Here is a 16,759-nt window from a genome sequence, read left to right as displayed (position 1 = left end):
ATTTCATTATTACTATTATCAAATTATAGAAATGACATATTTTTTAACATTATGTTTAAATGAATTATTTTTTTCTTGAAAATGATTCTCCAAATACTATTACTACTAATAAATGGAATGCATGTTTTAAAACATAACAATGCTTCTAGAGACTGGGTGTGTAGCACACCTGTAATCCGATGTGTTCAGAAGGCTGATGCAGAAGGATTGCAATGTAGAAGCCAGCTTGCATAAAGAAATGAATTTTAATTTAGCCATGACAATTTAGTGAGATATTGTCTCAAAAATAAAAGTAATATAATTGACACAGTAGACATAGCTCAATGGTAGAGCACTTGCCTAGAACAAATAATGCATTGATTTTACTTCATACCCTAGATTAGTTTTACAATGACATCTTTTTGCCTTAGGTTCTTATGCAGTAAACTGAGAATTTATATGGCAAGTCTATTTGCAATGTAGTCTTACACCTTTGCAATGATCCAACTATAGACTACTTTTTTCAAACAAAGGTCCTTTCTGTGTTTTTTGTTCACTTAAACAAACAAACAAACAAACAAACAAAGACAAAATCAGATGTCAGAACTCTCCTCTTAATATGATTCTTCCCTATTGCTGTTGCTAATTACATAACTCCTAGGTTAGATTCAGAGAGCAGAAGGTATTTGCAGCAATGATACCTCTGTCTCTCTCCGTGTCTCTGTCTCTCTTTCTCTCTCTTTGTCTGTCTGTCTGTCTGTCTGTCTCTTACATTTATCTTGAGAAAAGTTCTCACTATATAGTTTCTGGCTTGCCTGGAACTTGCTCTGTAGTCTAGGTTGTCCTCAAATCCACTTGTATCTGCCTCCCAAGTGCTGAGACTAAAGATGTGCACTACCACATCCAGATGAATATCCTCCTTTGTCCATTATTTTATATCTATTTGATTTTTCATTAATTGAATTCCTTTTTGTTCTGTATTAAGATCCATTTTAGGGAACAGCTTTTAAAGTGAAATTTGAGTTTCTATTTTATTATTTTTTGTGTGTCTTGATTTCTTAAATAGAAAAGTAATTTCTTTTTAGCATATTAATAATAAATTTTAAATACACCTTAAGGTCATTAACAATCACTAAGAGAAGTAGTATGTATTTATGAAATGTAAATTTCTAAGAAGCATAGGATTGTAGTCTATATGAAAATACTTCGATTAAGTTTAAGTAATATATTGTGGTATGTTTGGCAAGTTGGTCAAATAATAATCATCAAAATTCTCAGTTTTTCAAATCTGTGATAAGTATCCTAATATCATTCTGTGGAGTAGATGTTCTTTACAAGAATCAGGAATATGATATTTAATGAGATAGACTAAAGGCAAACACAAGTTGATGTGGTATCTGCAACTTCTTTCTGTATGAATCAGGACTTTCTCAAAATTGTGACATTGAAACAAAATATAAAAATATGTTGGATGCAGAAGCCCATAAAACTTCATGTTATTAAATCATCCTTGAATTGAACATTTAAAATCTATCCAGGAGCTTTACTCATGTTATGTGAGTTGGTAGTTAGATGTATAGAGCCTTGATATTGAACTTCTCAGTAGCAAGAATTTCCACACTTTATAAGCTCCTCAGTTTGTGTTTTGTCATAACAGCCCAATTGGATTATGGTTGTTCATTGCTGCAGAAAAATTATGTCTTTAGAAAGAAATATTATTTGAAGCAACATAGAGGATATTCATGACTTCTAAACTCGTTTCTAAACTGAGCAGTCCACAGACCCAGATTATATCAACTGAGAAGAAAATGATGCCTTTGAAAATTATGTAGGAGAAAAAACAAGATTCTTCTCTGAATTTTTCCTAGAAGGACATTTAATTACTTCATTAGGAGGCCATATATGAAGAAAGGGATTATTAGTAATGGCCCCGTAAATCTGCCAAGTCTTGGTATCTGGAACCTCATAAACTGATCTATGACTTCCAGAGAAATGGAAATAAAGGATTTATAGCTGACATGACTATTTTTTAATTTTAAAAACTGAATTATTAAATTATATCTTGTGCATGAAGGAAGAGAACAACCTTTTATAAAGTTAACATCTTTTAAGTGTAACATGTATTCTTAGTACTTTTCAGTTTGCTTTGTAAAAACAATAACTATTTGTGTTCTTATATATGAGCTAGCAATAGTGAAAGCTGAATTTTTACATTTGACACATGTCTGATAATATAAGGGGAGAAACCCAGTCTGTAAACTTCAAAACAAAAATCATCCAATGAGGGTTACCAACAAGAAAAGAAAAAAGTCTAAATTTTTATTGATCAAAATATAGTATATGTATATAATACTATTTTTCTGCATTTATAAAATAATGTTTTATATTTTTATATTCCTTCTTTTTACTTATTTTTTTTACACTCTAGATTTTATTCCTCTCCTGGTCCACCCTCCGACTATTCCACATCCCATACCTCCTCCCTCCCCTTTCCCCTTCCCCCCCCCATCTCCAAGAAGATGTTCCTACCCTACACCCTACACCCCCGACCCTACATGGTCTGGATAGATTGCAAGGCTCACAACCAAAAATATATATTATTTTTAATTTTAATATTTTTTTCTTTTTTTTTTATTTTTTTTGTTTTTTTTTTAAATTTTTTTTTTTTAATATTTTTATTAAAGTACAATTACATCATTTTTCCTTCCTTTTCTCTCTCTGGCCTATTCTGTCTCAGCTCCATTCCCTCAAACCTTTCTGGTACCCCACTTTTAAGTTGATAGCCATTTTGTATTTGATTATTATTGTTAGATACATATACATAGACACACACAGACACACACACACAAAAACACACATAAATACATAAACATATAATCTGCTAAGTCTTATTTTGTTGGTGATGTGCATATGGTTTAAAGGCTGAAAACTTCACATTGGACAACCAGTAAAGTGGCCTATCCCCAAGAGACACTAAATTTTTTTCAAACAGTAATTAGCTGCTTGTAGTCCTTTGTTTGGGGGTGTGCCCCTGTGAAGTTTTCACCCTTCTAAGTTGCCGTATCCACTGATATTACCATTATATTGATTTTGTTTAAGCGGTACTTTGTAGGAAAGACTGTTTCACAAAAGAATTCTGATATTCTGACTCTTTCTATGCTCTCCTCTAATGTATTCTCTGAGACATAGATACAAGAGCTATGATGTAGATGGCTATGTTAAAACTAGGCATCCCATGAGCTGTTGTTCTCTGCATCATGTCCAATTGTGGTGTTCTGTAATGATCTCCTTTTCCTTTAAAGATATTATTCTTTAATCATGGGTACTAGCTACACTTCTCTGAGGGTATAAGGCTAAAATTTAGAACACAGTAAGAAATGATTTATTCTGATCTAGCAAGTGGCCATAGTAGGATTCTTTTAAGGACTATGATTTCATTAGCCACAGGAAGCTGGCTAGGTTTACAGTTCAAGACATGATTTTCATCCTTGTGGTTGGGTCTTAATTCTAATAAAAGAGCTATTGGGTGCTACCAACATGTTCATGTGACTTAATGTGCCTCTTGCCTATCTTACCATGTTGATAATTGTTGACATTCATAGGTGTTGTATCTGGATAGGACTGTTTAATTTCTTCCCCCAGCAGCTTCCATACTACTTTCTGGAACCATGGAAGCTAAATTTCAGGAAAAAGGCTTTTAGGTCTGATCCAGCTAGAATCATTTTAGTCCTGTGCCTTAAGTGTAATGTGTTCAGCAATAAGGGCCTATCCTCAATCTGTGATAGGCAACCAAGGACTACAATAGTATATATTGTTATGGGAGTCAGCTGAACTCCTCTGATCAACCTATTGAACTGAAGTTTCTCATGCTTCATATTGGGGTTTTTGTTAGACTATGATTTTCATGAGGAGTATTGTCAACCTCAAACGGCTAAAAACTGGAATATAATCACATACTAAGAGGATCATTCACCATAATCAAATCTGTTTTATTCTAAAAATGAAGGATTGTTTCAACATATGCAAGTTATTAAATCATATAAATGGACTTCAAAGGCAAAAATTACAGGATTTTTCAAAAAACATTTGATAAAATCAAACAATATGCTTTCATGATAAACATTCTAGTGAGAGTAGGGCCAGAGGGAACATAACTCAACATAATAAAGGCTTTGTATGATGATACAAAGCCAACATTATTAGAAATGGAGAAAAACTTGGAAGCAATTTTATTAAAATCAAGAGGAAGATAGAGTTGCTCACTATTCTCACTCATTTTCAATATAGTTCTGGGAGAACTAGATAGAGCAATGAAGTAAAGGAAGAATATTAATGATATGCAAATACGAAAAGAAGTCTAATTATGTCTATTCACAGATAATTTTACATTATTTATAAGACACTCCAAAAATTCTATCAGGAAACTTGTGGAAACAACCAACAACTTCACCTAAGTGGCATGGTATAATTCAGTAGCCTTTCAAACACCTGGAAAGAGATCGTGGACACACTAGCATGTCCACCATTAGCAGTAGCATCAAAGGCAATAAAATATCTTGTAATAAACCTAATCAGAGAGATGAAAAAGCTTTACAATGAAAACTTCAAATTTCTGAAGAAAGATATTGAGAAAGACACTAGAAAATGGAAATGTATCCTGTGCTTATGGGTTGATTGTTTTAAATTTTTGAAAATGACAATCTTACTAAAAGCAATCTACAGATTCAATGCAATCCTAATCAAAATACAAGCACCATTTTTTAAAAGCCTACTGAATCCACTTAATGTAGCTAGTACATAAATAGGGGTAGAACCAACTACTGAAACATGAATAATGACAACAGGTCAATATGCAGTGAAGTTTTAAAAAGCCTTCTAGGGTAATTTTTGCTCTATTCAGTAGAAGTTTTTAATGGCTACAAATATCATTGGAAAAATAGAAAATCCTAATTGACAGAATCCTTTGGGATATGAGGTCACAAACATCAGTAACTCCAACTTTATAATGAGTTCCCTAGGGTCATATGCTTCCTTCATGTGAATAATTGCTTTAGTAAAAATCTCTCTTGATATTACTTTAACTTTAAACAAAAAATAAGAGTCCATTTATTGGAAGTTTTTGAGTATTTCTTCAGTAATACATTCAAACATAAAAACAAACACAATTTATTGTTTCTAAGAATGTAAGAATAAAACCAAAAGACACATGTCAATAAACAGAAGCACATTCTGGAATATCAACATTCACAGTGGGAAATTTTTGTTTTGTGCAATGTCAAATTATAAATGTCATCAGGTAAAGGAAACTATTATTCAGTGGCATAAAGGCTAAATCAAATTGTGTCCTACTTCTTACTTTGAAATTAAAAGTAACTGTACTGAAAGAGCAGGAAACCATAAACCTTAAATGACTTTGTTGATAATTTGTGGCCCATAAATTTATCAATTAAGATTTTCTTAGACAATTTCATTCATGTATGTAAAGAATTATAATTATTGTTATCACTACCATATTTTATCTCTTTACCACACCTGTCATGAATAATGCCAATAACTTTATGTTTTTCAGAATTACAAAAACATTTTAGAATAGAATATTACTAATATGCATATCTTAAAGATCTAATTTATGAAAATAACTTTGGGTCTACTATTAATGAGAAAGATAGTTAAATAAGGCATAAAACTAGTTGAGCATACAAAATTTGAAATTATATTGCAAACAATATAACTTGAGGAGATACTCTCTAGGTTTTCTGTTTTTTTCTTTTTTAAGACATAGTTTTGAAAATAAAATAAATGTTTTTTCAACAATATTTCTGGTTATTCTGTTTTTAAAAGAAAATCTATTTTTTTAAGAAAATCTATTTTTATCTTGCCAAGTTTTCAGAGATATTGTTAAAGCATAGTAAAGCAATCATTTAAATTTGGGAATTGTGATATTTTGTGATCAGAAACTTGGGCACTAGCAGCTTTGCAATTCTCACCCAAATGTAGAACCTATGAAAGACTTTCTATATATTACACAAACAATTTAAATTTTTACTGAATGATTTTTTTAAGAAAATGTATTTCATGTCCACAACTAAGTAAGGAAGTAAAAATAAATTGTGCTTAATTATTTTCAGGTTTTTAATTATTTCAAGTAATACAAATTCTCCTATTTTGTATAAATGGTGGTTTTATGATCATGAATAAAAAACTCAATAGAAACTCTCCTAACATAAATCATGTTTTCACCAAACATACCAATATAACTCATAACTATACAAAAATGTATCACTATTGCATTCAAATATGACTTACCATACAATATGTACAGCATAGGTCTATATATGATTCAAGTAATAGTATACCTTTCCATTGTTTCTCTTTGAGTGAGTTCATATTTGTGGGATTATGTTAAGCATATAGCATTTTTAGTTAACTAGTTTCTTCTTAGCTGTTACCTCTATTATCTTTAGTTTTTCACATTAAAACATTATGGCACAAAATTTTTGAAAGTCATATAAATATACAGTTAGACTACTCTTTTAAAGTGTAATTTACTTCAAAATGATAAAATTATCTGAAGAAGCATTAATGAAGTGTCTTGGTTTGAATATGCTTGACCCAGGGAGTGGCACTATTGCGAGGTGTGGTCTTGTTGGAGTAGGTGTAGCCTTTTTGGAGGAAATGTGTCAATGTGGTTATGGGCTTTAAGACCTTCACCCTAACTGCCTGTAAGCCAATCTTCTTCTAGTGGTCTTCAGATAAAGATATAGAACTCTCAGCTCCTCCCAAACCATGTCTTCCTGGCTGCTGCATGCTTCTACTTTGATGATAGTGGACTGAACTTCTGAATCTATAAGCCAGCCCCAATTAAATATTGTCCTAAAAGAGTTGCCTTGGTCATGGTGTCTGTTCACATCAGTAAAACCCTAAGACATGGAGAAAATACATAAAGCTACTTGAATAAAAACTATTTTAATCTCAGTAGCTATCAAGGAAGTACAAACTGAACAGATATAACCTCTGATGATATGATTAGAGGAACTAATAAAAATGAACCACAAAGAACAAATGTTGGTGAGAATACAGAAAAAAAAAACCCAGAACTTTCATACACAATTGGTAGAGAAGTAAATTAAAGTAATACCGCTGGAGAGTAGTATGGAAGTCCCAAGAAAGATTGATAATAAATTTTTCAGATGATCCATCATTCACACACACACACACACACACACACACATCCCAGAGGAATTAAATCATCATATCAAAGAGATACTCTAATGCTACATTTATTGGTGAACTGCTTATAATAGCTATGATGTGGAATCAGCCCAGATGCCCAGAAACAGATGAATGAATAAACATTACCTAAGAACACAGAATATGACAAACTAGGTACTGAAAACATCCTGTATTAGAATGGCCATAATACAGATTAGAGAATTAGAAGCAAGAGAGGATGAAAGGCCAAGGAGCATTTGTAAGAGATGGCTGGGACCAGATATCTGAAAACTGGAGGAAGAACGTAGTCTAAGTTGATATGGACCTTAACTACTATGACAATTGTTTGTTCCTTTATGAACAAGAAGTACACAACTCACTGGGACACATTTTGGTTCTAAGACTTCAAAATTTTCTCAGCTTTGTACTTAGAGACAAAACTAATCCCTTTCCTCAATGTCCCTGCAAACCTATTCTACTCTACTCCCAAATTCTTAGACTTCATGGATAACATTTGGCACATCTTATTGTGTATTTTAAAACTATATAATATTACTATTGTAAAAGTTCTCATGCCCTCCCGAAGCCAAACACATTAGAAACTTATACATTACAATTCTTTGTTTTGTGCCTGTGCTTTTATATACTAAGAATGTATTTATAGGACTTCCAGTCTGGCCCCGAGCATAGAGCAGGTCACAGGCGGCAGCTCCGTACCCAACCCCAGAAAACCGAGATAAAGAGGGCCTCCCAGGAGCTTTAACTCAGGCAGCATCCCAGGTAAAAATGAATCACCCATGATGTCTGCTGTTAGAAGTTCTAATCCAGAAGCTGGCCTCCGAACTTTTACTACTCAGACCTTTGAAGGGCCACTGACAAGAACATCAAACAGCTAGAGATTGACATCACTAATCTGAAGAAATTCCTCCTTTCACTGTCTGAAGAGACCTCCTAAAATCGCAAAGATCCTTATTGGACTTGATTTACTCTAGTACAATAGAAAAGGCTGCATACAGCTGTTGACTGTGTACAACCCTCAAAGAAGAATGTTGCCTTTACATAGATAAGACAAGGAGGGTTAAAGAGAGCATGAAATAGGTAGTGAAGGCCCTAAGAAAAATCAGAGAGAGAAAGAGACAGATGAATGCTGGTACAATAATTGGTTTTCAGCCTCTCCAAGGTTGTCAACCCTATTTCCTTCCATCTTGGGACCATTATGTGGGTTCTTTTTGCTTTTTTCTGCTGGTCCCTGGGCCTCAAATAGGCGGACTAACTCTGTGATACAACAGATAAATAATTTGGTAGCAAAACCTACTCAGATACATTATCATAAGTTAGCTATGGAGGACCATGAGACTCAAGATGAGGTTGTTACTTTATACAGGGTGTTTCCAAAACCCATCTTCACCCAACCTAAAAGGGGGGACTTCTGCTCCGAGACCAAGCAGAGAGGGGCCACCCAGAACCCCCTCTGTCAGGCGATCAAAAGACAATACCAACTTAGATAAGGACAAGTGAGTCATAGGCAGAGTCATAGTGAATTGTCCCCTGAACCTTCACCTAGCCGATACCCGGTTCTGAAGATATCTGTATTCCCCCTGAACACCCACACTCCAGTGTCATTCCCTTCCGCACATCCTGCCTTTCTGTGTTTATAACCCCTGTGTGAATTAATTACGATTAGAGAAAAAAAAACCTACTCAGATACATTATCATTAGTTAGCTTTGGAGGACCACAAGACTCAAGATGAGGTTGTTACTTTATACAGGGTGTTCTCAAAACCCATCTCTACCCAACCTAAAAGGGGGGACATCTGTCCCGAGACCAAGCAGAGAGGGGCCACCCAGAACCCCCTCTGTCAGGCAATCTGAATTCTTGCTTAGGCTGCGAGGCTAAGCACTGCAAGGGAACATAAATAAAAGATAAAAATATCTATCTGGGTTCCCTGAGGGACAAGCCTGACTGCATAGGGGTTGATGTCAAAAGTATCCCCCCTCCAGGAAAAAGACATCAGTACTAGTATGGCCCTCATGCCTCACTGGACAACGACAGGGGGACCAGAGCCATTACAAGGTCCCCTTCAAATACTGGAGGTCAGGCCTCTATCCCCGCCTTCGCAAGTTTAGAATTGCCACAGCCCTTATATACTTAGAGAAGGGAGGAGATGTCAGGGGCAGCTCTGCTTACACACTGAAGGCCTAAAATCAGCCATAGGCCTAAAATCAGCAATAGGCCTGTCATACATGTATACTAACACCAAGTCTTGAGTCTCAGTGGAAAAACATTGAAACAGATGGCTATAAGCTAATGTAAACAGGCAGTTTTTGTGGAAGTTTACAAGCCTGAGTAGTCATAGACCTTGTAAATAGGTAGCCTGGGCAGACAATACCAACTTAGATTAGGACAAGGGAGTCATAGGAAGAGTCATAGTGACTTGTCCCCTGAACCTTCACCCAGCCGATACTCCGTTCTGGTGATATCTGTATTCCTCCTGATCACCCACACTCCAGTGTCATTCCCTTTCCCACATCCTGCCTTTCTGTGTTTATAATCCCTGTGTGAATGAATTACGATTTGAGAAAAAATAACTTATAAAAAGGATGTATTTATAAAAAAATATTTATTCATAAATGGCTGGCCATGACTTTGATAATTTATATAATTTAAGAAAGATACATACACACACAGACATGTGTGTACATATATACTATTTGGAAACATATTGTATTCTACTTATATGCCAGGAGTTAGTGGATAATGAGAATATATATGTAGGAGAAGGATACATAGCTGGAAGAGAAGGAGGAAGAAAATTAAGGAGACAGGAAAGATAAGATGAGAGGGAGGGAATGAAGAAAGAAAGGTCTGGAAAGGAGACAGGAAGAGAGTAAGGCAAAATGTGAAAAGGAGGAATATACATTAGAAGGGAAGAGGGAAAGACAAGAAGGGAGGGAGGGAGAGATAAATGGAAGGGCAAAGAAGAGGGGCAAGGGAGGAGGGAGGAAGAAAGGAAAGGGAGAAAAGAGAAAGAGAGGAAGGGAGGAGGGAAGAAAGGAAGGAGAAGATGCTAAGGCACAAAGCAGGGAGAAACAGAAACTTCTCTTTTTCTTTACATTCTTTAATCGATTTTACTTGCTCTCAGTCATGATCAAGGTTCTCTTGACATGAACATTCCTTTTGATCTTAGAATGTTTTGTATTTCAGAAGAGTCCAAGGCTTTAGCAGTGGAAGCTTTCCCTTCTTGTATTTAGTCAGATCTCAAAGTGTGGGGTAGCAGAGTAGAAGTTCTCATTCATATCACTCTTAATTTCTACCTTAAATATCAAATGGAACAATTATTGAAGAATTGGAGGAAATTTAAAAACATCTGAATATCAAGGATTTGTAATAATGCAATGTTGACTCCATAGTTAGCAACTTTATTTCATGTTTCCTAGTCTAAACATAAACACAAAAGCTGTTGTACACTGCAGTGAAGAATACAAGCTAAAACTAGCTTCTTGGGTCACCATGAGTTCTGATACTAGGAGTTCACATCTCTTGCTATCTCTACCTATGATCATGTTTTGGAATTGTTATCTCCCATTTTATGTGGTTTTGGAGTGGTTTTGGTTATAGGCCTTGATTCTGAACTAAATTCAAGTTTTCTTGAGCCTTGACTTCAATATTTAGATCTAAGTTACTCTCCGAAATAAATTTTGTCTGGAATGGGTGCATTACCAAAAGAACTCTAGCTTTTGCAGTTCTCAATTAAATACTCAAATTGATCCTGATGGCAGTAAATTCCTCACTACCCACTCCAATATTCTGGGATCCTGAATCAATGACACTCACACAGATTTTATATTTTGATATGGCTAAAACAGCTCAATGATTGGGTCATTTCCTAACATCCACATGTCTAATCCACCTTCTTCTGATATCCCCAAGTCATTACTTACTAAAATCTATATTCTATATTTGCTGCCCTGACCCAGTCGGATAACCCTCTTGTGGCTCTTCTTCCCTGGCTCCTACATGGCAACTGCTTGTTGTCCCTCACTTTCTCAGGTGTTGGCATCTTTTCTCTCCTTCTCTCAGCATGACAGATCTATCACCTCCTTCCTTCCTCTCTGTCCCTATCCCAGGTATCCTAAAAGTCCCAGCAGCCACATATCCCAGGAAGGTAGTCAACATGTAATGAGGAAAGATGAAGCAAAACATAGCCTAGAGTTATGTGTAAGAGTTATTTTATTCTGTAGACAAGTATCACCAGTGTCTGAATACTTAATTCCTATTAATTAATAAATCCCAGAATTACTAACATTTGTTCTAAAAGTAACTAATCTAGGGACATTGCATGTTTTTAAATAACATGGAATGGAAGCAAACATCTGAGTTGTTACAGTACTCAAAGGTAAAACTGTTAAGCAATTAGATGGTTAAATATTTTATAGACACAAAACAGATGGTTTGTCTAGGAGCAGCCCTCTAGGTAGACAAGATATAACTGCTCTAAAGCCCACTTCCCCATTAAAGTATCTGTCTTTCCCTTGCTGCACATACTATCTTGAGCAATCTAGATAAAGCAGCAGATTTGTGTGTGCAGATCATGTGGAACAGGATTTAGAATAAGTGTCCAAGTAATATTCTTGTGGATGCCAATGCTGTGTTTAAGGGGACCTCATTTTCCATGAATACCACATATGATCTTCCTAATGAAAACTGAGCAACAGTATTAGAAAGAAGCTTTATTGAATTTGCTGTCTCAGTTTTCCTCTAGGGATATGCCTTACAGATGTTAATGAAAGCATCCAATCAAATTTAATTAAAAAGAGAATGAGAAGAGGTAATGGAGAGATCCAAGGGACTCTACAGGCAGAAATGTGTGCATAATTATGAAATACTCTGAATGAATAAAAATAAAATTGACAAGATTGAAACAGAGTAATAAAGAAAAGAGTTATAATACTCATCTAAGCAAGGTAGAATTGGATATTAACAAATTGGATAGATTAAATAGAAATTAGTAGATTTCATGATTACTTCCTAAAAATTGTAAGAGATTATTTTAGGTGTTTCATTATAAATAGTGTTGTTTACTGTAACTGGTATGTTTGTTTGATTAAATATTCTAAAATATATTTTGATTTATCAAGATTTATAAACAGATAATAGTGTGACTAAGATAAATGACCACTGTCAATGATGTAGTGGACAAAGGAGCTTCCTCTATTAGCCAACTGAAAGGTTCCAGCAGGATTGATGTTTCTTTGTGTTTCCAAGTTCAGAGAAACTGGGAGTCCATAGTTCAGAATTTAAACCATGAAAGCATTCAGGAGAAGGTTTAAAGATCATTGGTATGGGAATAGAGTTTGGGACTCTTTCACCTGATGCTGATAGAGGGATGGGTATTGAATTAACCCGGGAAGTTTATCTTTTATTCAATATTGTAAAGAAAGACACATATAAAATTTACCTTATGGCAATGTTAAATAAAAGCCAATCATATTTTTTTCTTTTGTTTTTATTGGATGTTTTAATTACATTTCATATGTTGTCCCTTTACCCCATCCCCCACCCACCCAGGAACACCCTGTCCCTCACCCCTCCTCCTTCTCTGCAGATGTAACCCCTGCATACCCCCACACTCCCACCTCCCCACCCTCAAAATTCCCACCCCCTGGGGCGTCCAGCCTTCACGAAGTCAAGGATCTCTTCTTCCACCTATGCCCAGCAGGGCCCTCCACTTTTACATATTCAGCTGAAGCCCTGGATCCCTCCCTAAGTGCTCCCAGGCTGGTGGTTTAGACCCTGGAAGCTGTAGTTGGTTGGTATTGTTGCTCTCCTCGTGGGGCCACAAAACCTTTCAGCGCCAATGGCCTTCACTCTAACTCCTCCATTGGGAACCCCATTATCAGTTCAATGGCTAGTTGTGAGCATCTGCCTCTGAATATGTCAGACTCTTGAAGACCTCTGAAGAGACATCCATATCAGGCTCTTATCAGCATGCACTTCCTGACTTCCACATCAGCATCTACCTTTGGTGACTGCACATGGGATGGATACTCAGGTGGAATGGCCTTCAGACGGCCCCTCCTTCAGTTTCTGTCCCTCACTTTGTCTTCATATTTGCTCCCTTGAGTATTTTGTTGCTCCTTCTAAGAAGAACTGAATCACCCCCACTTGGTCTTCCTTCTTCATGAGCTTCATGTGGCCTGTGAGTTGCATCTTGGGCATTTTAAGGTTCTGGGCTAATATCCAATAATCAGTGAGTGAATACCATGTGTGTTCTTTTGTGATTGGCTTACTTCACTCAGGATGATAATTTCTAGTTCCATCCATTTACCTAGGAAACTCTCGAATTCATTGTTTTTAATAGCTGAGTAATACTCCATTGTGTAAATATACCACATTTTTTGAATCCATTCCTCAGTTGAAGGACATCTGGGTTCTTTCCAGCTCCTGGCTATTACAAATAAGGCTGCTATGAACATAGTTGAGCATATGTCCTTGTTATATGTTCGAGCATCTTCTGGGTATATGCCTAGGAGTGGTATAGCTGAATCCTCAGGTAATGCTATGTCCAATTTTCTGAGGAACCGCCACACTGATTTCCAAAGTGGTTGCACCATCTTGCAGTCCCACCAACAATGGAGAAGTGCTCCTCTTTCTCCACACCCTCGCCAGCATCTACTATCACCTGAGTTTTTAATCTTAGCCATTCTGACTGGTGTGAGATGGAATCTCAGGATTGTTTTGATTTGCATTTCCCTGACGACTAAGGATACTGAACATTTCTTTAGGTGCTTCTCAGCCATTCAAGTTTCCTCCGTTGAAAATTCTTTGTTAAGCTCTATACCCCATTTTTAATAGGGTTATTTGGTTGTCTGGAGTCTAATTTCTTGAGTTCTTTGTATATATTGGATATTAGCCCTCTATCAGATGTAGTGGTAAAGATCTTTTCCCAATTTGTTGGTTGTCGTTTTGTCCTATTGACAGTGTCCTTTGCCTTACAGAAACTTTGCAATTTTATGAAGTCCCATTTGTCAATTCTTGATCTTAGAGCATATGCCATTGGTGTTCTGTTCAGGAACTTTTCCCCTGTGCCCAAGTATTCGAGACTCTTCCCCACCTTCTCTTCTATTAGTTTCAGTGTATCTGGTTTTATGTGGAGGTCCTTTATTCACTTATACTTGAGCTTTGTACAAGGAGATAAGAGTGGATCAATTTTCATTCTTCTACATGTTGTCCTCCAGTTGAACCAGCACCATTTGTTGAAAATGCTGTCCTTATTCCACTGGACAGTTTTAGCTCCTTTGTCAAAGATCAAGTGACCATAGGAGTGTGGGTTCATTTCTGGGTCTTCAATTCTATTCCATTGATCTTCCTGCCTGTCACTGTACCAATACCAGGTAGTTTTTATCACTATTGCTCTGTAGTGCAGCTTGGGGTCAGGGATGGTGATTCCTCCAGAAGTTCTTTTATTGTTGAGAATAGTTTTCACTATCCTGAGTTTTTTGTTATTCCAAATGAATTTGAGAATTTCCTTTTCTAACTCTGTGAAGAATTGAGTTGGGATTTTAATGGGAATTGCATTGAATCTGTAGATTGCTTTTGGCAAGATGGCCATTTTTATTATATTAATCCTTCCAATCCATGAGCATGGGAGATCTTTCCATCTTCTGAGATCTTCTTCGATTTCTTTCTTCAGGGACTTGAAGTTCTTGTCATACAGGTCTTTCACTTGAAAAACCAATCATATTTTTTGAATTCTAATCACACAGAATAGAATAGAAGTCAGAAAGCTGGTATGAGCACATTGCCTATGTTGTGTGTCTACATAAGGAAAGGACAGGTATCTATGATAAATGCTTGCAGCAGCCTCCTGACCCACAAATGTTAGGATTTTGGATTATAATATTGACTTCTGAGGGCTCTAATTAACATTGTTGGAGATTAATTGAAAATGGTTATGACTGAAAGGCATAATGTATCATAAACCTAAAATGCTCATGTTTTTTTATAAGATTATCAATTCTAAGTAAGACAATGCCTGAAGGAGTTCTACAGTACAATGAAAAACTGGTTTCTCTAGGAGAATATTATCAGAAGAATGTAAGAAGCAGCATTGCATCTATGAACAGCAAGCTTTTTTCCCATAAGACTAACTGCAGAATCATTTGAAATATGGTCAGTTCCTGTTTCCTTTTTCCACACTAGCCTGGGAACCATTTATAATTGACCAACAAGTTCCTATTAGGTTTCTCTAAGCAAGCAGGAAAACAGTTTCAAGGTGAAAAGACAGTATCTTATATGCAAAGCCTTTACATTGAGTCTAGAGTATCGATAGATTTCCTCTTACTGAGGAAGACAGAAATAAATTTAATCAATAGTATTCTAATCTGGATCACCAGGTCATTCATCTTTCATTCATCTTCAGGGTCCTAAGATGGCTGACTAAAATGAGAAGATGAAGAAAGTTAGAAATCTGAAGTCAGGATGACTTATACAAAACTAGGTCTTATGCTATGTAAGTTTATTAAGTAGTCTGACATCTTATATGTCATTTGTCAGGTCACAAGTGGAACAGAATTAATGGGAATCTATCCTACAATGAGCCAAAGTCAGTAGGAAGCTAATTAGGTAGTGTTGTACAATGAAAACAGAGGATATATGAAGAGTGTTACAGATCAAGTACACAGTGATCCTAAAAGTGGGAAGAGTTGAAATCAGGATCTGAAGACAAAGCTTCTCTAAGGCCTTGGCTCCAGGATATTTCTGGCTCTTCCAAGCATATTCCTGGTGCAACCTCTCCCACTGAAGCAAGACAAGGAAGCTGTTTCCCCAGTTAGGGAAACAGATGCCATGGCATTTCAATTCTTAACATCTGTCCTCATAATGCATGGGCACTCATGTTCATAAGTAAAACATTACTAAAGCTTGAACTACACATTGATCCTCATACATTAACAGTGGAAAACTTCAATACTCCACTCTCAAAAATGAACAGGTCATCCAGACAAAGCCTAAACAGAGAAATACTGGAGCTAATATACATTATAAACCAAACGGACCTAACATATATCTACAAAACATTTCACCCAAACACAAAAGAACATACCTTCTCAGTCCTTCATGTAACTTTCTCCAATATTGACGATATACTTGGTCACAAAGAAAGTCTCAACAGATACAAGAAACTTGAAATAACTTCCTTCATTCTGTCAAACAACCACAGAATTTCAACAACAGAAACAACAGAAAATCTGCAAACTCATCGAAGCTGAGCTGCTCTCTAATGAATGATGGTCAAGACCAAAATAGAAATGTAAAAGAAAAGAAAATGTTTTTAGAATTCACATACTGAAACTTGTGGATATAATGAAAGCAGTGCTAAAAGGAAAGTTCATAGCACTAAGGGCCTACATAAAAAATTGGAGAGATCTCAACAGTTGGAACTAACAGTACACCTGAAAAGCATTAACAAAAATAAGCAAACACACTCAAGGGAAGTAGAAAGAAATAATCAAACCGAGAGATGAAATCAATAAAATAGAAACAAAGAGAACAATATAAAAAATCAAT

The sequence above is a fragment of the Grammomys surdaster genome, unplaced genomic scaffold (assembly GCF_004785775.1).
Source record: "Grammomys surdaster isolate TR1022 unplaced genomic scaffold, NIH_TR_1.0 125079, whole genome shotgun sequence".
NCBI classification, from domain to species: Eukaryota; Metazoa; Chordata; class Mammalia; order Rodentia; family Muridae; genus Grammomys; species Grammomys surdaster.
The sequence above is the reverse complement of the archived record's forward strand: the minus strand, read 5'-3'. Positions refer to the sequence as shown.